We start from the raw sequence: 22,563 nt of genomic DNA, 5'->3' as shown, positions 1-22,563 counted from the left end.
AAAATTCTCTTACTTATGCTTTTAACTTATTTGCACGCAGGATGAGGACAATTGCCAAGCTATAAACAAAACTACTTTCCTAACCTTGAAATAATTATCAAGGCCTCTTTATTATGTAAGATAACTCTGATAAATAGAATCTAATAATATAACATGAGTAGCTTATTTCCCCCTTTAAATTTCTGTCAGAATTAGTATGTTTTGACTTAAATAAATATCTATACTAAGTTTCTAACTTTGAAATAATTATCACGGCCTTTTTATCATGTAATCTGTCATAAAATCTAATATCTAACCAACCCAAATGATTTTCTCATATTAAATTGATCACTTAATGTGGGAGAATAAACGGGAACAAGTGTTAAGATATAGATATGTGCTTATAGATCTATCTCAACACGGGGCCAATGGTAAAGGGGCCCAAAAGGGAGATGGTCTATCAAAGAGCAAGGCTAACCAATGGAGCATAAGACCTTAGGGTTAGCTTCATTGAAGACCTCCAATAATTGTGTGTAAAAGTCCTTTGACCTTAGGTAAGCTAGGGCTGAGCTTGAGGTGGGAACCCGGCCCAAGCTCGAGGTGCTTGTCCTGCTTGAGGTGCTTGTTGTGCTTGAGGTGCTTGATTAAGATGCTTGAGGTGCTTGACTGGCTCCATGCTTGAGGTGCTTGACTTGCTGCATGATTAAGGTACTTGAGGTGCCTTGAGAAGATTGCTTGAGATGCTTGTGGGAACACCCCCTAGTTCAAGTGCTTTGTCATGCTTGGTGAGTAAGGTGCTTGATCACCTAAAGTCAAAAACATTCCTACAAGAGGGGGGGCGAGCCCTTTTCCTAGGGGCTAGAGAGAGAACACCCACTCACACACACAAGGGAAGCCCCAACTAGAAGAGGCAGCAAGGACACATGTCAGGTCCCTACCCATGTTATCTTCATGTGTTGCTTGAAGCCTATTGGCTAGGCTTCAAAGGGGTCCAATGATAAATTACTTGAATTATATAATTGATTTTGCATTTATCAAGTCCTCTCTCTCAAAGGGGAAAGGGGGACACTTGTCCCAAGGCTACCCATGTTGCTTGTAATGGCTCTTGCTTGTGATTGGCTAGGCCTGGGAGGGTCCAATGAGCTTCAAGCATGAGCTACAAGGGGGGGTCGACCCAAGCTAGCTAGGGGCTTGCTTGAGGGGTATACTCACCCACACACACTCACAATCACTCTCATTGTGTACTATGCAAAGTGCAAGAGCTCCCTCTCCTTCTCCAAGCAAGTAGAGGTTGAGAGCCTACACCAACACTCTTGGCTATGGAGTGCAAATCCAACCAAGAGCCATGCTTCAATGCTTAAGCTTGTCATCTCCTTCTTCTTCATTACTATGTTATTATGTATGCTAGCAACAAGAGTATGATAAGTGAGGAACTAATTCTTTCTCCTACGAAATGTTTCTTCTTCCTCTTCCCTACCCTCATTCTCTGCTAGCTCTCTCCACCTTCGAAGGTGTTTGAGGTCTTGGGACTGAGGCTTGGGATAGTTAAAGCTTTCTTCAAGTTTAGGTTATGCTATGATGGTGATGCATGAAGCTTTCCATCTTCATTGCTTCACCTAGGTCACAAGGAACACAAAGAATGTATTGTAACAAGTCTCTCTTAATGGGAGAAATCATAATACAAATGCCTATTGGAGGGGGGACCGGCTCCAAATAAATCCGGTCCTCAACTGTTGTCATGTTCTCTAAATTCTCTCTCTTGCAAAAGTATTGTTCATGCCAAGTTAACTAATTGCTATGATTATGTTGCTATCTTCAATTATGTCTACCCGCTATGCTCACAAAATCATTTCTTGAAAGTACTCTCCTTAAATTCCGCTATTCTCAAATTGAATAGGCAAATTCCATTACATTGGTATCATAGCATTTGGTTTCTCTTTTCTTGCTTAAGAAGAGAGGTCCTTAAGTAGCCTATAAATGGTTGATGTTGTTAATTATAATAGAGTAAGTGGAATTGGGATCTAATATCGGTTTTGTTAAGCCCACTATGTGGGGGATGGTGCACACCTCGGGAGCTTTGGACTTAATAATGGAGTCTTTTTAGACTTTCCTACGGCTTTACCATTATTGAGCCACAAGAAGTCCGAAAGGAGCTAGCCCTTGGAAACTTTGCTATGTTAGACCTACTCCTCTACTCTCTATAATTAACCACTTTGAGCCGTGGGTGTAGATACTTAAGAGCCAATTTTCAAAGGCTAAGAGGAGTGGCAACTAAGGTTTTGAATTGCCAAAGCATACACTAAGTACATACATAAAATTTTGTTAACATGGCTGACAATAATCAAGAGAGTAGAATGAACATTGATAGCTTTGATTTTGCACATGAAGGTGCTAATGATGATGCTCCCATGTTTGTGAATTATCTTGTGACTAGGTTGCAACAAGCTATGGGCAACCCTACTTTGCAAGCCGAAGTTACTCAACAACTTCGTGCCTATGGAATTTCCCTTCCTCTCCAAGAGGAGAGAGAGCTTAGGAGGCCTCTTGAAGAGACCCCCAAAAGAAGACTCTCTCCCATTCGAGAGGAGGAATCCACAGAGAAAGAAAGCAATGAAAGTCTAAGTTCTTCTGAAGATGTGGCTCCACGAAGAAGGCGGTCTAGACGATCGCCTACTCCTCCCAAGAGGAAAAGAGCAACCCATAGTCCTTCTCCTCATCACTCTGAAAGGCAAGAGAGGAAACAAAGGAAGAAAAGGGCTAGGAAGAGGTCACCCTCTTCTCCTTCTTCTTCACCTTCCTCCTCTTCCGACGAAAGTTATGGCTATTCTCCTAGAGAATACAAGAGGGGAGGACATCGCAAATCATTTCCTGCATGGCGAAGGTCACAAAAGCTAAAGAAGTTCAAGGAGGGAGGAAAGAGTATCTCTTTTCTCACCTACGATGGCACCTTTGGTGCTACTGACAAAGTGTTGGCCTTCATCCAGCAATTTGATGCGGCCTTTGGGGACGAGGGCTTCACAGAGTCCTCCAAGCTACGTCATGTAGCTATGCACTTCCAAAAATCAGCTCGTCAATGGTGGGCTAGCCTTCGTGGCAATGGAGAAGCCCCAAAGACATGGAAAACTCTACGAGTTTCCATCATGAAGCAATTTCTGCCAAGCGATACTAAAGATAAAGTTCTTACCGAATGGCGCGGCTTGAAGCTTCTCTCTCATGAGTCTATCAACAAGTATGTAGACAAGTTTTGGGATTTACATCTCAAAGCTACTGTCTTTCAAAAGATAGACTTTGCCAAGCAAAGACAACAATTCTGTGCGGGATTACCTGAAGACATGTCCGAATATATCAACTCTCAACGGCCCGGTACTATTACCGAAGTAATCCACCACACCATGGTTGCTTCACGCATCAATTTCCATCAAGGGGCTAGACGTAATGTCAAGCCCATGGAAAACAAAGATAAAAATGATGCAAAGGGGAAATCCAATGCTCAAAATAATTCCCAAGGCACTTCCAACAACAACAACAACAACAACAACAACAACAACAACAACAACAACAACAACAACAACAACAACAACAACAACAACAACAACAATCGGTCCAAGGAGAAGGGAGTTTACAAAGGTAAAAACAAACTCTCTCCTGAAGAGCTTGAAGCTTTTCGCAAGGACCATAAGTGTTTCAAGTGTGGAGAGCAAGGACATGGCTATCGTTCTTGCCCCAAGAAGAATACTCGCAATGAGACTCCTAGAGCTTCCACCATCGAAGCTCCAAAAGAGGATGCTCATTGCAAAGGATCATCACTCTCCTATGCTTGGGGAAAGGTAAGAGAACATGATGCCTTCATCTTGTTTGACCCTGGCTCTACTCTTAACTTCATATCAATAGAGTTGGCCACCAAGTTGGGCATTCAAGCTTTTGAGATGGGAGATATAGTAGTCGCGGATGCAGCTTTCAAGGGACAACAAGCCTCCATTACTCCCTTGATTGGGAAGTTGAGGCTTCATGTCCAAAGCTATGTCGACAAAGAAGACTTCTTCATCTCTCCTCTCCAACATCAGGATGTTATCCTAGGGGCACCATGGTTTGATCGCATGGCTGCCAACATGAAGTTCCCTGAAAGGAGAATTTACTTCACTTACAGGGGAAAGAACATGTATATAGATGCTAGTGAGCATGGTCGCACTATTCCACTTGTAAATCCTCTTTCTTTTGATAAATCAATGAAGAGCTCAGTTTCTGCGTACATGATTTATGTCAAAGAGTCTCTCAAAGCTAATAATGTTTCATCAAATTAAAATGATGGGAATGAAGAAGAGTTAGACTTGTCTACTTTTCTAAAAGGAGTCCAAGATGTGTTCATCGATGATATCCCTATGGACCTACCTCCAAAACGAGGGGATGATGACCATCGTATTGAGCTCCTTCCAGGAAGCTCACCGCCTAACAAACCTCCTTATCGAGTCTCACAAGCTCAACAAGAGGAGATTATGAGGCAAGTACAGGAATTGGTAGACAAAGGGATGGTGAGGCCTAGTTCCTCTCCCTTTTGTTCTCCAGTCCTTTTAGTGCAAAAGAAAGATGGTACATACCGTATGTGTGTGGACTATCAAGCACTAAACCATATCACTATCAAAAATAGATTTCCCGTGCCTCGGGTAGAAGATCTGTTTGATAAGCTACAAGGCTCTACCTACTTCAGTAGGATTGACCTTAAGAGTGGCTGTCATCAAATAAGGATAGTGGATGAAGATATCCTAAAGACCGCGTTTCGCACAACATTTGGTCTTTATGAATATCTAGTCATGCCTTTTGGCTTGACTAATGCACCAGCTACTTTCAATCGTCTCATGGAGAAAATTTTTAGACCATATCGTAAATTCACTGGAGTGTTCTTTGATGATATCATCATCTACTCCAAATCTTTGGAGGAACATAAGCAACATCTCCAAGTGATTTTTCAAGCCTTGAGGGAAAACAAACTTTTTCTCAACCAAAAGAAAAGTGAATTCTTCCTTCAAGAGATTCAATATCTAGGTCATATTATCTCTCATGATGGTATTCGTATGGATCCATCAAAGTTAGAGGTAATAAAATCATGGCCTAACCCAAGGAATCTACATGAGCTAAGAAGCTTTATTGGTATGTGTGCATACTATAGACGCTTCATAGCAAAATTCTCTCAAGTAGCAGGACCACTTCACGACTTAACAAAGAAGAATGTTAAGTTTGTATGGACTACTAAGGAGCAAAATTCTTTTGAAAAACTCAAAGAGAAGCTTACTTCCCAACCACTCCTCGTGCTTCCGGATCTCTCAAAGCCATTTGAGGTCCAATGTGATGCGTGTGGTGATTGCCTTGGAGCGGTTTTGCTTCAAGAAGGGCATGCCATAGCATATGAGAGCCGAAGGCTCAATGGTGATGAACGAGTCTTGGGCATTTATGAGAAAGAGCTTTTAGCTGCTCTACATGCCCTAGACACATGGAAGCACTACCTATTGGGGACTCCATTTATCCTACGAACCGACCACCAAAGTCTCAAGTATTTCATGACGCAAACCAAGCTTTCCAACAAACAAATGAGGTGGGCAAATTTTCTTTCGCAATTTAATTTCCATATTGCTCACATAGCTGGTAAGCACAATCAAGTTGTTGATGCACTTTCACGATGACCAAAAGTTAATGCGGTGTCTATAGCTACTCACAATGATCTATCCTCTATGATAGATGAGTATGCTACTGACCCTGACTTTAGAGACATAATGTCAGCCCTTGCTTTGGGGAAGAAAGAGGAACCATTCACCTTGCAGGATGGTTATCTTCTCCACGGCAATAGGCTATGTGTTACCCATTCCCTTCGTGAGAAGGTTATGTATGAATCCCATGCTCCTCCATATGCGGGGCATAGAGGTATTCAACCTACTCTCCGAGGAGTAGAGACGTACTTCTATTGGCCTACCATGAAAGTGGACATACAAGAGTATGTATCAAAATGTGTAGTATGCCAAAAGACCAAGTATGATAGAGGGAAGCAACCTGGATTACTCCAGCGATTTCCTATTCCAAATTCACCATGGGAGAGTATATCCATGGATTTCATCTTTGGATTACCCAAGTCTATCCATGGGAATACAGGAATATGGACAATAGTCGACAGGTTTAGCAAGCAAGCACATTTCATTCCTGTCAAAAAGACTATTAAGGCACACCAAATGGCAACTCTCTTCATATCTCAGATTTTCAAGCACCATGGATTACCCACATCCATCGTGTCAGATAGAGATCCTAGAATGACCAGTAATTTTTGGAAAGGTCTCTTTGAAAATCTAGGAACAAGATTGAATTTCTCTTCGGCCTATCACCCACAAACGGATGGCCAAAGTGAGATAGCCAATCTTACGATACTTGATCTACTCAAGACTTATGTTACCGAAGTAGATCAACACTCACAATGGGAAAAGTACTTACCTCTTGTAGAGTATGCCTACAATAATACTGTACATACTTCTACGGGAAAAGCACCTTTTGAGATCATTGAGGGAAGACCTAAAAGTCCCTTGCTACTCAAAGTACATGGGAAGATCTTCGCCGCCGATGAGTATAGCCGTGACCTACAAGAATCTTTTCAAAAGATTAGGGAGGCTATATCCATCTCTCAACAAAGGCAAAAAGCTGCTGCTGATAAGCGCAGAAGAGCCTTAATGTTCAAAGAAAATGATTGGGTCTTACTCAAGTTTCCTAAGGCTCGATTAAGGCAAACGACGGGCAAAAATCCTACGGGCCATCAAAAGTATTATGCTAAACTAGCAAAAAGATACTATGGTCCTTTCCAAATCTTGAAGCCCATTAATGAGACGGCTTATCAACTCAAGTTGCCCAACCATTGGCTTATACACAATGCCTTTCATGTAAGCCTGCTTAAGCCCTACAAAGGAGAGCCACCAACTGAACCAATTATTGAAGACCCTCCCGAAGTTGAAGACCAAGAAGAGGTGCTACAACCCGAAGCTGTCCTTCGGCATGAAGACAAGGTACTACGACATGGTAAGATAATCCGACGGTATCTTATTAAGTTCAAAAATTATCCTTTTGAAGATGCTAGATGGATGCAAGGAGTACAACTTAAGGATAGTATGAACCTTGTCAATGCTTACAATGCTACATTAGAGTAAGCAAATGCACAAATTTCTTTTAAATGACTCATGTTTTTGTTTTATATGACTAGTCCTCTTTTTAATTGTGCACAAATTTAACTAGTATGCATGCTTAGAATCATGTTTGTGATGACGACGTCTCTCAAACACCAAGTAGAATTTGTCACTCTACTTTGGGAGAATGAAATGGACTAAAGAGCAGACATGCTTGCGGCAGCTATGTCTCCCAAGCACCAAATGGATTAGTCATCCATCTTGGAAAGATGTCGTAGGGTAAAAAGGGATCCTTTACCCGCTAAGTACGATTGACTAATGACTAAGACTTTATCTCTTCTACCTCATAGTCGAGGACGACTATGATTTCAAGAGAGAGGTAATGTCATAAAATCTAATATCTAACCAACCCAAATGATTTTCTCATATTAAATTGATCACTTAATGTGGGAGAATAAACGGGAACAAGTGTTAAGATATAGATATGTGCTTATAGATCTATCTCAACACGGGGCCAATGGTAAAGGGGCCCAAAAGGGAGATGGTCTATCAAAGAGAAAGGCTAACCAATGGAGCATAAGACCTTAGGGTTAGCTTCATTGAAGACCTCCAATAAATGTGTGTAAAAGTCCTTTGACCTCAGGTAAGCTAGGGCTGAGCTTGAGGTGGGAACCCGGCCCAAGCTCGAGGTGCTTGTCCTGCTTGAGGTGCTTGTCGTGCTTGAGGTGCTTGATTAAGATGCTTGAGGTGCTTGACTGGCTCCATGCTTGAGGTGCTTGACTTGCTGCATGATTAAGGTACTTGAGGTGCCTTGAGAAGCTTGCTTGAGATGCTTGTGGGAACACCCCCTAGTTCAAGTGCTTTGTCATGCTTGGTGAGTAAGGTGCTTGATCACCTAAATTCAAAAACATTCCTACAAGAGGGGGGGCGAGCCCTTTTCCTAGGGGCTAGAGAGAGAACACCCACTCACACACACAAGGGAAGCCCCAACTAGAAGAGGCAGCAAGGACACATGTCAGGTTCCTACCCATGTTACCTTCATGTGTTGCTTGAAGCCTATTGGCTAGGCTTCAAAGGGGTCCAATGATAAATTACTTGAATTATCTAATTGATTTTGCATTTATCAAGTCCTCTCTCTCAAAGGGGAAAGGGGGACACTTGTCCCAAGGCTACCCATGTTGCTTGTAATGGCTCTTGCTTGTGATTGGCTAGGCCTGGGAGGGTCCAATGAGCTTCAAGCATGAGCTACAAGGGGGGTCGACCCAAGCTAGCTAGGGGCTTGCTTGAGGGGTATACTCACCCACACACACTCACAAGCACTTTGATTGGGTACTATGCAAAGTGCAAAAGCTCCCTCTCCTTCTCCAAGCAAGTAGAGGTTGAGAGCCTACACCAACACTCTTGGCTATGGAGTGCAAATCCAACCAAGAGCCATGCTTCAATGTTTAAGCTTTCCATCTCCTTCTTCTTCATTACTATGCTATTATGTATGCTAGCAACAAGAGTATGATAAGTGAGGAACTAATTCTTTCTCCTACGAAATGTTTCTTCTTCCTCTTCCCTACCCTCATTCCCTGCTAGCTCTCTCCACCTTTGAAGGTGTTTGAGGTCTTGGGACTGAGGCTTGGGATAGTTAAAGCTTTCTTCAAGTTCATGTTATGCTATGATTGTGATGCATGAAGCTTTCCATCTTCATTGCATCACCTAAGTCACAAGGAACACAAAGAATGTATTGTAACAAGTCTCTCTTAATGGGAGAAATCATAATACAAATGCCTATTGGAGGGGGGACTGGCTCCACATAAATCCGGTCCTCAACTGTTGTCATGCTCTCTAAACTCTCTCTCTTGCAAAAGTATTGTCTATGCCAAGTTAACTAATTGCTATGATTATGTTGCTATCTTCAATTATGTCAACCCGCTATGCTCACAAAATCATTTCTTGAAAGTACTCTCATTAAATTCCGCTACTCTCACATATTAAGGCAAATTCCATTACATAATCTAGCTTTGATAAATATCATGTAATTATATCACATGATTTACCAATTTCTCCCTTTAATTTACACTCAATAATAGTGATTTTCTACTAGGATAATTATCTAATATAATTATCTATGCTTAAGATAATTATCAATGGTTTTCTAAGATGTGTTTTTTTGTTAATAATTACCCAAAACTTTTTGGCTGAATTTGCTAGTTTTCCCCTTTTATTTTCCTCTAAAAACTGTGTAATTTTGCTAGGATAATTAGTTAAACTAATAATCTGAGTTTATGATAATTATCACGTGTTTCTTAAAATGTGATTTACCTCTGATAAGTATCTCAATGTATTTTGGATGAGTTTTCTATTTACCCCTTTGTATTTTCCCTTAAAAACAGTGCAATTCTGTTAAGATAATTAGTTATATTAATTATCTGAGGTTAAGATAATTAACACCAGTTTTGAAAAAGGTGATTTACCTCTGATAATCATCTTTAAGCATTTTGATTCTCTTTGCTATTTTTTGCCTTTTAATTTTCCCTAAACATTATGTAATTATATTGAGTTAATTAGTTAAACTAATTATTTGAGATTAAGATAACTATCACGAGTTTTATAAAATGTATTTTACCTGTGATAATTATCTCAAAGCATGTTGGATCAATTTGTTGTTTTTCTCCTTTTAATTTTCTTTAAAAACAATGTAATCATGTTGAGATAACAACTTAAACTAATTATCTGAATGTATTTTAAATCAATTTTTTATTTTTTCCCTTTTAATTTGTCCTAAAAATAGTGTAATTCTGCAAAGATAATTATGTTAACTAATTATCTGAAGTTAAGATAATTATCATGGATTTCCTAAGATGTGATTTACCTTTGATAAATATCTTAAAGTATATTGGATTAGTTTGATCATTTTCCCGTTTACTTTTCTCTCAAAAACAATGTAATTCTGCTTAATTAATTACAAAAATTACTCAAAAAATTACAAGATAATTTTTCTAGCATAATGACAATCTAACACAGCTCTGATAATGATCTCGTCTTAATCTAAACTTAATTAGTATAATTACACATAATTTATGATTAAAATGAATAATTTCAGTTCTAATACGATATAATAATTAATTAACTTAATATCCCTGAGCTTAATCACAATAATCAGCAGAGAATTTTTGAATTAAGAGAGGATTTTTGAGTATACATAGGTTTAATCTTCAATTAATTAAAAAATTTGTAAATTGGTTCACTTAGTTTTGCTAATTAAGAAATATTAGGGCTAATTATCATTTAATTAATCAACTATAGCTTGACCTCTAGTGATTTCTGCGTAGAGGTCTCTCTAGATGAGAGAGAATGTGCCAAGGCTCCGAGTCTGTCCGAAATTGTGAAGCAAGGGGTCCTATTTATAGGTTTCTGGCACTCACAAGCTCTCATAAGCTGGAAAAAGCAGTTGCTTCCAGCTAAGCAGCCCTACAACTCCAGATGGCAACCCTTGCTGCTAAATGAGTCCCTCGCAGGTCAGTGATGACCCTCCCATTACCTGCCAGCTTTTAAAACATCAATTCTGCTATATTTTGACCTATATTTGCTCAATTGGTAAATATCTAGGAGGCCTTTAATAAAGTCTATGCTTAAATGATTACTGCAACCCTTCAATTTTTCTTAATAATTTATTTACATTGAATCTTCCTGAAGGACTAGCCCCCGGGGTCAGTTTTTGTTCGAATTTAAATTTGAAAATTTCTAGCACGGGGTTTGTTGTGCTTAAGATTCCAAAAATACCAATATTTGCCATGGTCGGACAATTCTACATTGCTTTTTCAATAATCATATCAGTCTGATTAAGCTTTATACAATCTTTAAAGTTTCAAAAACTGGAAACCTTACAATCACCCCAACTTAAGAATTTGAGATGCCCTTATCTCAACCGAAATTGAGAAAATCTTTGAGAAGAGAAATTCATCCTCCCAAGTGGCATCTTCGGAGGAAAAACCTTTCCACTTTACCAAATGTTACTGATTACTCTAAGAGTTCTTTCTAGTTTCCAGTTGGAGTTACTTGCTAGTCAATTTTCCCTCAAGAAACTCTCAGTGTTGAGCCCATCTTAAAAACCTTTACAAACCATTTGTATTGTCTCAAAAACCAGGTTAAATCAATTCCATTACAGATCCATATATCCACCTTGTCAACATGAACCTGCTCGATCTAACTGACCATTCAGAGCAATCAACGTTCGACAAGTATCATATATTTCAGCTTGCAAATCTGAACGCGCTCGGCGTGTTCTTGCCATTCTGAGCAATCTGCGTTCGGCACAAGCTTCCACCATTGCACCAAAGGTACCTCCTCTGTGCTCTAACTTGGTTAACCAACAATATGTAAAGGGTTTTAAGAAGTATCATACCAAGAGTTCTTTTCGGCTTCCTATTAGTCTCGTACATTATTACTTTTATATCTAGGTCATTTTGCAAGGAAGGCTATCGTGTGCATAAAGAATGTAAGTTGGTTTCTTAATAACTATCTCAATTTCAAGATTCAAATTCTTTTCATACTAACGAGAACCTCTGTCTCATTTGCTAGATCAGTCCTTAATTTCTTGATTGAATGCTAATTTAACTTTAGATTCCTTAAGTAATTTAGGAAAGAAAATAATGTGTACCATTATATAAGTAACTCAAAGTTTTAGATTATTGATTTATAGTGGTTTACAAAGCTCTAGGATTGCTAACTATGGCCAAGCGAGTGGATTTTTTATCTTCCTCATTCATAAGGTTGGTTCTCCCATGACTGCATAAGATCTGGCTCCTCTTGCTCTTCCTCTACCCCGTCCTCCATTTCTACCTCCTCTTAGATTATCTCCTTGATTTTGAGGAATGGCTCTAGTAGTACTTTGAGAGTTTTTCTCTTCAGGACAGTTATTTTTATAGTGCCCTATTTGATTGCTTCCATAGCACCTAACGTTTGGGAAGGTGTACTCCAAGTTCACCGCTGCAACTACTCCACGTTGTTTATATCCTTGGTTGAAATTTCCCCTGGCTCTTCCCCTAAAGTTATTAAATCCATTATAGTTCCTTCAGCTCTGCAAGAGGCTTAGCCCTGAGAAGGGCATACATATTGATGTAAGAGTCATGGCTTCGAGACGTGTACTCAGGGGTTTCTTGAGGCCTTGATAGAAACGGGCAATTTGCTGCTCCATGGTGTGCAGGAGGGCGATAACGTTCTTTGATTGCCTGCTTCATTTTCTCCCAAGATGGACTACTCGTGGGATTATCTCTGCAGTGTTGCTTCCACCAAATTTTGGCATCTCCGCTGAGATGGAACATACCCAATATTGTTTTGTTTTCCTGAGTAGTTCCTGCAGTATTTAAATAGTTGTCCATAGCATCTAACCATGCTTCGGCATCTTGCTCTAAATTGTGTCCCTCTCCCTTGAAAGTAGGGAGTTGAACTTGCGTTAGTATTAATTTTTTCTGTTGAGCAACAGTGTAAAGGCTATTTACACGAGTATTTCCCTGAGATTAAATTAGTGGAATTTAGTACCAATTGAAATCTCTCTTACTTATGCTTTTAACTTATTTGCATGTAGGATGAGGACAATTGCCAAGCTATAAAGAAAAACCGCTTATAGCATACCCATGAGAACCATAGTATGTACAAGAGTTAATACAATCCATGAAGGTCCTACTATGTACAAGGGTGACGACAATCCTATACTAGAATCTTGTGGACTTTGGGTAGATCAGATATAGGATCAAAATATACAACATCTTTTGGTCCATTAAAACTAGGGACTACACGTGTGGGCCTAAATCTACCTGGGTAGATTACTTTAGACACCTAAATCAAACACCCACTGATTTTGTGATACTTGGACATCATCTATTACAAGGGTTTCCTCTGGATTCTCCGTTCCAATGAAAAAGTATACTTCAATCACTTGAAGATCTTCGGCCCACTTGAGTCTCTTCATATTTAGTTCTAAACCTTCTAGCTCTCCCGCATCAATGAAGAAAATTCCACCAGATCCTGACCAACTGATCCTCCAAGTGGAAGGAGAAATTCTCTTATCTAGCCATTTCATCACGCTTTTTCACATTGAATAGTGTCGGGATAGGCAAGCTTTCATAAACCTAGTGTTGAAATCCATGGATGTGCAGTAGGCTTGATGAAAATCTTCCTGTAAATATGGGAATAATTCTCTCTCTTTCTTTCTCTCCTTCTTTTTAATCAAATATCTCTTTAATTGAATTCATCAAGATCACTTATTTCAACCTAACATCTTAACTTTTCCCTAGGTCCAAGACTTTAGTTAAGACATGCTTTGATACCACTTGTGACATCTCCAACCCGCAAATACCAAGGTCGGGATGGGATCCTTGACAGGTCTCTAGGTCTGATAAAAATCAGAGTCTCTAAACAAGAAAAATCCAAGGAATAGACCTTTACCGTTGACAATGGCTTGGGTCTATAGCCTTAGAAGAAGACCTAGTCCTGTCTCGCAGCGAAAACGGGACAACGTATCAAAAGTTCAAAAAACTATTTCGGCCCTATAACTTCCACAAATTAGGCTAAGGTATCCTCAACCAACGCTTTTTTCTCCCTAACATATGTGAGGGCACAGCCGCTGGTAGATCCCTCTTCCAAGTGAAGAAGTTTTCTAAACGTTTTAGTGCGCAGGGATGGATAGTTACCTGACTAACCAGGTCCACCTGTCCATGATTGACAACGTTAGTCAATCCCCAGTTACCACCCCTCACTCACACATGCTTCTTTTGTTATTTAATTACTACCACGTTCTTATCACAATTAAAATAATGATTCCTTTTACCCTTCATAATAGGATTTTATTAAAACAGCCCTTGAAAATAGTATTGAAAACATTCTTTTAGCAAACAGACATCTTTAAACTTAAGACAGGGTATTGTCAATCAAAACATTGTGCATAATAACCATGACCAGTACTCTTCTTGTCTCAAGACCACCTAAGGGTGAAAAAAAACGGCACCCATTCTTTATTCACAATCCGGAGTGGATAAACCGCCACCCAAGGTTCCGGGTGTGCATACACCAAACCAGTTGCCCATACAACCGGGCGGCTCCCCTAGGATAAAAAACGGTATCCTAACTTATGTAGAAACATCAAGACATGACACGGAGTAGAAACTCAACGTTCATGGGGATACTTGACTTATTTGTGGTGGTTGGAAAGCCATCATATCATCAAAATATACCAAGGAGTCGGAGGTGTCTTGAAACAAGCTGTCTTAAGGATGATCAATCATATCTTTCTTAATTCAACCAGTTTTAACCCAAAAAATTCTTTCCTACATTATAAACAAATGCACATTGGAAGTTACCCTCCGTTTTTGGTCAATTATTCATTTTCTTATTCTTACTCACTCCTTAAGTATGCAATGCTAACTTATAAAAGAGCTTAAACTATTTAAAGACTTAATTGAATAATGGGAAAACCACCTGGGATTCATTGGCCATCTGCTGCTGCACTAGCGCTTGAAGACTCTCTTCCTTAGGCCTACTACTAGGCACGGCTTCGTCGTTCGACGCTCTAGTTCGTTTTGGAGCTACGTTCTCACCATCAGATGTAGGATTTGCTCGGGTCCTTTTAGGTGCCATAACTTCTTATCCTTATAAAAAAGACGTCTAATCATTAGGTAAATTATCCGAAAGCTAGACTTAACCTTTGTATCCAACTTTACCCAAATCTAGGTTAAATTTATAGTTTTAATTGGTAAATTCTTGACTTAGTAATTTCTTATTTTCCTATATAGGCATGATAACTTTTTTTCACATCTTTCCTAAGAATTTTCTAAGCTATCCTAATTTTCTTATAATTTTGTAAATCTTTTTCCTAATTTTTCCATCGAATTTTAAGTTTGAAATCTGCTTATTTTGAGCTTAATATTTATTCTATTTATTTCTTCTCAAAGATTTCATTTCCCCAACTTTATATACAGGTTTACACTTACTATAATTTTCCTAAAAACTTTTGATCGCAAAGTCTATTTATTTTAATTAATCTTTGGTAAAAAATAGGAGTTTTAGTCAATTTTAATTTTCTAAACTTACTAGAAATTTATGGCATATATATCACAAGCAGATAAGGATATTTTTGACCTTTGGTAATTATCTTATTATTTTCCAACTTAATTATGTAATTTTCATCTTCAAATTTCAGCTAAAATCAGGATAATTTGACTTAAATAAATATTTATACTACTTTTTTAACCTTGAAATAATTATCAAGGCCTCTTTTGTATGTAAGCTAACTTTGATAAATAGAATTTAATCATATAACATGAGTAGCAATTTTCCCCTTTAAATTTCAACTAGAATTAGTATGTTTTGACTTAAATAAATATCTATACTAAGTTTTTAAGCTTGGCATAATTATCATGACCTTTTTATTATGTAATCTAGCTCTGATAAATAGCATGTAATTATATCACATGATTTACTAGTTTCCTCCTTTAATTTACCCTCAATAATAGTGATTTTCTCAAAGCTTTTTGGGTGAATTTGCTAGTTTCTCCCTTTGATTTTCCTCTAAAAACAGTGTAATTCTTTTGAGATAATTAGTTAAACTAATTATGTAGGTCACGATAATTATAACGGGTTCCCTAAGATGTGATTTACCTTTGATAATTATCTCAAAGTATTTTGGATTAGTTTGCTAATTTTCCCTTTGTATTTTCTCCTAGAAATAGTGTAATTCTATTGAAATAATTAGTTATACTAATTATCTGAGGTTAAGATAGTTAACACGGGTTTCAAAAAAGGTGATTTACCTCTGATAATTATCCTAAAGCATTTTGATTCACTTTGCTATTTTCGCTCTTTTAATTTCTTCTTAACACTAGGTTGGTAATGGGACACTTTTATGTCCTGTTAAGTGACCATTTTCCTCGAATCATGTCAAGAGTTTCAAAATGGATTTTGAGGTGCTATCTGTCTAGAAAGTTGTCTCATGAGCTGAAAAAAACTCGACATTTTTTTGGAATATCAATTCCATCTTTAACCTTGTCCTTGCACAACATTTCACAACCTAAACTGTGTGAAAAAACGGGTCCTGTTTTTGGCTTTTTTCAACTTTTTGCAACTATACCACTCTAGAATTCATGTTTGTGAGGTCTATAATGCTAGAGAACTATCTTTAGTAGTCCTCAACATGTCCTGATGCTTCTAGGGAGAAATAAATGTTAAAGTTGTACATTATGACCAAATTACAAAAATTGTCAAATCCTGTTTTTTAGCCAATTTTAGCTCTTCTATGATTTTTTTGGTGGCTTTCATGATATCCAAATGCAGTTTTGATTTTCTATGTCACATATTGTAACATAAAGATAATATTCCTTGAGTTTTGGGGCACCTAATACCCTATTTTTCATAATAGACAACGATGGTTGATTTTTTCAATTATAGAAGAAAACGAAACATTCTAGTATATCAAGTATAGCTTTTTCAATATTGTTAGTTTCTTGTGACAACGACATGCATTTTGTAGGTAGTAACCATATCTAGTCATAAGGATCAAATTTGGCTAGATATTGAATAGTTTTTATGGGATTCTACAACTCATAATGTTGAACCCAGTTTTTTTATGTTTGCTGTATTTAGCACTTCATCTTTGTCCCCAAGATTCCCCTTGGTAAGAGATGTATTATTCTTTTGACATGCTCCATGGCTCCTTATGAACCTAAAGGACAATAGGGAACTAATAAAACATGCATATATTATTTGTATTGAGCATGGCTATAGAAACTTTGATGATAGGTTTGCAGAATGGTAAAAATTCAACTTTTTTGTACCTATTTCTTTTGGCAAAACAAAAAATAGTGAGTGAGAAGCAATCATATGTTCTGATCACCAACCCATTGAAGTTAACTAGGGAATTTATCTCAAGTCCTACAAAAATCCCTAATCTTATTTTTATGCAACAAAACGTAAGAAATGTGTGTTTTGATGAAAATGTACTGGTCCATCAACTTTGGAGGCTTGGTGTGACCAAAAGATGAGAAATTTTATAAGTTTCTTATTTTTTCCATGTGTAGTAGGCCTTGAACTATAACCTCATGAAAAGATTTTACAAAATGAGTGGATCTACTATGGTTTTGGAGGTTTTTTTCAAAACCCTGAAAGGACACTTTTATGTCCTGTTAGGTTACCAACCTAGTGTTAAAATTGTGTAATTATATTGAGATAATTAGTTTAACTAGTTATCTGAGGTTAAGATAATTATCACGGGTTTTTATAAAATATATTTTACCTTTGATAATTATCTCAAAGCATGTTGGATCAATTTGTTGTTTTTCTCCTTTTAATTTTCCCTAAAAACAGTGTAATTATGTTGAGATAATTAGTTAACACTAGAATGGTAACCTAACAGGACATAAAAGTGTCCTTTCAGGGTTTTGGGAAAAAATTCCAAAACCATAGTAGATGTACTCATTTTGAAAAATCCTTTCATGAGCTTATAGTTCAATAACTACTACATATGGAAAAAAATGAGAAACTTGTAATTTTTCTCATCCCTTGGTCACTACAAGCCTCCAAAGTTGATGGAGCAGTGCATTTTGCCCAAAACAGTAATTTCTTACGGTTGATTGCATATAAATAAGAGTGGGGATTTTTGTAGGACATAAGATAAAATTCCCCGTTAACTTCAATGGGTTGGTGACCAAAACATATGGTTGCTTTTACCTCACTATTTTTTTTTTGGCAAAAAAAATAGGTACAAAAAAGTTACATTTTGGCCTTTTTGCGGACCTATCATCAAAGTTTCTATAGTCACGCTCAATACAGATACTATATACATATTTTCTTAGTTCCCTTTGGGCCTTTGGATTCAAAAGGAGCCATGGAGCATGTCAAAAGGATAATGAATCTCTTACAATTGGAACCTTGGGGGCAATGATAAAGTGCTAAATACAACAAACATGAAAAAATTGGGTTTAGCATTATGACCTCTAGAAACCCATAGAAACTACTCAATATCTAGCCAAGTTTGTAGTCTATGATTAGATATGGTTACTACCTACAAAATACACACAATTGGCCTAAGAAACTAGCAATATTGAGAAAGTTATACTTGCTACTCTAAAATGTATCGTATTCTTCAGCAATCAAAAAACTCAACCATCATCATATACTATGCTATATAGCATATTAGGTCTCTCAAAACTCAAGGAAGATTAGCTTTATGTTATACATTACACTTACACAATCAAAATTGAATTTGGATATCAAGAAAGCAGGATTTATGCCAATTCTTGTAAATTGGTCATAACTTTCAATTCTTGTAAGAAAGAAGGCTAATTTTGGCCAAAAAACAGGATTATGCAATTCTTGTAAATTGGTCATAACTTTCAATTTTAACACTTAGCTCTCCCTACAAGCATCAAAACATGTTGAGAACTATGAAGGTCTAACCTCTAGCCATCTAAACCTCACAAACATGAAGTTTAGAGTGGTATAGTTGCCAAAAATTGAAAAAAAGCCAAAAACAGGACCCATTTTTTCACACAGTTTAGGTTCAAAAATGTTGTGCAAGAGTAAGGTTAATGGTGAGATCGATACTCCAAAAAAAATTCTAAGTTTTTTTCAGCTCATAAGGCAACTTTGTGGATATATAGCACCTAGAAATTCATTTTCATACTCTTCAAATAATTCAAGCAAAATGGTCACTTAACAGGACACAAAAGTGTCCAAGGACATAAAAGTGTCATTCTAGTGTTAAACTAATTATCTGAGGTTAACATAATTATTACAGGTTTCAAAAAATGTGATTTACCTATGATAATTATCTCAAAGCATTTTGAATAAATTTGCTATTTTCCTCCGTTTAATTTGTCCTAAAAACAATGTAATTCTGCTAAGATAATTAGGTAAACTAATTATCTAAGGTTAGATAATTATCATGGATTCCCTAAGATGTGATTTACCTCTGATAAATATCTCAAAGTGTATTGGATTAGTTTGATCATTTCCCCCTTTACTTTTCTCTCAAAAATAGTGTAATTCTGCTTAATTAATTATGAAAATTATTCAAAAAATTAAAGATAAATTTCCTAGAATAATGACAGTCTAACACAGCTCTGATAATTATCTCATCTTAATCTAAACTTAATTAGTATAATTACCATTAATTTATGGTTAAAATGGATATTTCAGTCCTAATATGATATAATAATTAATTAGCTTAATATCCGTAAGCTTAACCACAATAATCAGCAGAGAATTTTTGAATTAAGAGAGGATTTTTGAGTATACATAGGTTTAATCTTCAATTAATTAAGAAAATTTTAAATATGTTAACCTAGCTTTGCTAATTAAGAAAGATTAGGACTAATTATTATTTAATTAACCAACTAGAGCTTGATCTCTAGTGATTTTTGCGTAGACGTCTCTCTAGATGAGAGAGAATGTGCCAAGGCTCCGAGTCTGTCCGAAATTGTGAAGCAAGGGGTCCTATTTATAGGTTTCTGACACTCACAAGCTCTCATAGGCTGGAAAAAGTAGTTTCTTGTAGCTCAAGCAGCCCTACAGCTGTAGATGGTGCCCCTTGTTGCTAAATGAGTCCCTGGAAGGTCAGCGATGACCCTCCCATTACCTGCCAGCTTTTAAAATATCAATTCTGCTATATTTTGACCTAATTTTTGCTTAATTGGTAAATATCTTGTAAATATCTGGGAGGCCTTTAATAAATTCTATGCTTAAATGATTACTGTAACCCTTCAATTTTTCTTAATAATTTAATTTACATTGAATCTTTCGGAAGGACTAGCGGGGTTAGTTTTTGTCCGAATTTAAATCTGAAAATTTCTAGCGCGGGGTTTGCTGTGCTTAAGATTCCAAAAATACCAATATTTGCCATGGTCGGACAATTCTACATTGCTTTTTCAATAATCATATCAGTTTGATTAAGCTTTATACAATCTTTAAGGTTGCAAAAACTGGAAACCTTACAAAGGGCAAGCGGGCAGCCAGTCAGGGCAGGCGCGGGTAGTCAGGGAAGCTCCGGGCAACCAATTGGGCAGGCGAGGTAGGTTGGTCGGCGCCCAAAAAAGAAGCCTGTGCACATGAATGCTCCCCAGCGGACCTGCCAACCTTAAAAGGCGAAGTTGACTGCCGTTTTAAAATCCATCAGCTTGCCCGAATTAGTCTACTCAAGTGAGCCTTGGACCCCACGAATCAACACCCCAATTTCGGTGCACTAACCAACAAAGCCCACGAGCTAGCTTGTGAAGGAGCTCCTAAGGATAGGATATTAAACTTAAGCTAGCAGGCTTCCATATACACACACACACCTAAATATAAGCAATTTTGAGGGTGAGTTTAATGGAGTTCTCGGGATCGGATTGCAGAGCTTGAAGGCTCTATGGGAAGCTTGCGAGGAGAGCTTCAGGATGAGATGATTAAAGCTCGATAAATACAAAATCTAGAAGATTAATTGAAGATGCAAACAAATAGAAAATTGACACAAAAATGACTAGAAATGTAATAATAGGTGCTAATTCTCTCCCCAATCAAGCTTACCTAGCCATGGAGGGTAGTGGCCTCTTGGGTGTGCCAAGGACATGCCCACACATAGCTAGATTAATGCTTAATTAGTGAGAGATGCAACGAGTTATGAAAATGTCAATGGGCCGTAACAATAATTATGAAATGCTAATCAATCTAATGGAGGTGCTAATAATTAACACACTAATGCATAATGACAAATCTAGCTAGCATAACCTAAGCTCTGATACCAGTTGTTGTTAGGAATTGGGTCGTGCTAGCTATGGTGGATGAAAGAGAAACATAGCGTCGATGTGTGAGTGTGTGTGTAAGCAAGGTTATCACTCAAGTGAATTAGGTTCCAAGATAGAATTAGCTTGGACTCATAAACACAATCTTGAGTATTGACTTAGCTTAGCACAAGCTCACCATAGACAAGCATGTAGTGCAAAATAGAGTTGTGTTGCTCATTCATGAAAATGAGCTTTATATAGCTCTACATCCTTGCTCCACAGTATGTGGGATAAATCCACTCTCCTCTCCTTGAATCACACTTTAAGACAAAGCTCACACTTTACATGTGTGTAAGTACCCTTCAAACTCAGTTCATTTTCAACTCTTTGTCTCTCTATGTGTGTTTGTGTGTGTGTTCTGTGTGCATGTGCGTGTGCGTGTGCGTGTATGTGCGTGTATGTGTGTGTGTGTGTGTGCTTAGTTCACGCCTACCAGTTTAGGATCCCATAGTACTTTTATCTTATCATTTTATCATTTTGTCATTTCATTTTGTTACTCTGACTTTGTATCAGATTCACCACATTGTAACCCTCTGGTCTCATAGGTCATTTTGGCCTTTTGAAGACATTAATATAACATTTCATTTCATTTTATTTCTCTCTCGGTCAAGCATAGGAGCTATGGAGATCCAGATGGCTATGTAGCTATGGGGCTACATAGCATCGACAGAGAGTACAACAGAGGATTTGAGCCATACTCTCTTGATATCTAGAGTGCAAATGAGGATGGATTCTAGTAGTAGTAGTAGTATTTTTGTTCTAGTCTTTTAGCACGCAAACATGGTATCAAATTCATAGTTTTGTAACAGTTTGGACTCATAGTTGATTTTGGCCTTTTGAAGACATTAATATAACATCTCATTTCATTCAACTTCGTTCTCTCTATCTCTATCTTCACATTGTTTGTAACAGTTTGGTCTCATATGTTATTTTGGCCTTATGAAGACAATAATATCATTTCATTTCTTTCTCTCTATCTTCTAGTATTTTGGTTCTAATCTTTTAGCACCCAGATATGGTATCAGATTCACAGTTTTGTAACAATTTGGACTCATAGTTGTTTTTGGCCTTTTGAAGACGTTAATATAACATCTCATTTCATTCGACTTCGTTCTCTCTCTCTCTCTCTCTCTCTCTCTCTCTCTCTCTCTCTCTCTATCTTCACATTTCTCATAGGTTATTTTGGCCTTACGAAGACGATAATATCATTTCATTTCTTTCTCTCTATCTTCTATTTTATGAATTAGTTTTTACCATAACATTAACTTAACAAAACATTTCATTTCATTTCATTTCTCTCTCTCTCTCTCTCTCTCTCTCTCTCTCTCTCTCTTTGTGTTAACCAAAACATTCACAATTTTGTAACCATTTGGTCTCATAGGTCATTTTGGCCTTTAAAAGACGTTAATATAACATTTCATTTCTTTCCATTACATTAACCTAATTTACCATTACATTAACCTAACTTACTAAAACATTTCTCTCTCTCTCTCTCTCTCTCTCTCTCTCTCTCTCTCTCTCTCTCTCTCTCTCTCTCTCTCTCTCTCTCTCTCTCTCAAAGAATCAGCAAATCAAATAATTAAATTGAAATAAAAATTAGCCAAGACATTTACTCGGCTGCGCTACTTGGTTGA

The sequence above is a fragment of the Adiantum capillus-veneris genome, chromosome 30, assembly GCF_014529385.1.
Source record: "Adiantum capillus-veneris isolate H3 chromosome 30, ASM1452938v2, whole genome shotgun sequence".
NCBI lineage: Eukaryota > Viridiplantae > Streptophyta > Polypodiopsida > Polypodiales > Pteridaceae > Adiantum > Adiantum capillus-veneris.
The sequence above is the reverse complement of the archived record's forward strand: the minus strand, read 5'-3'. Positions refer to the sequence as shown.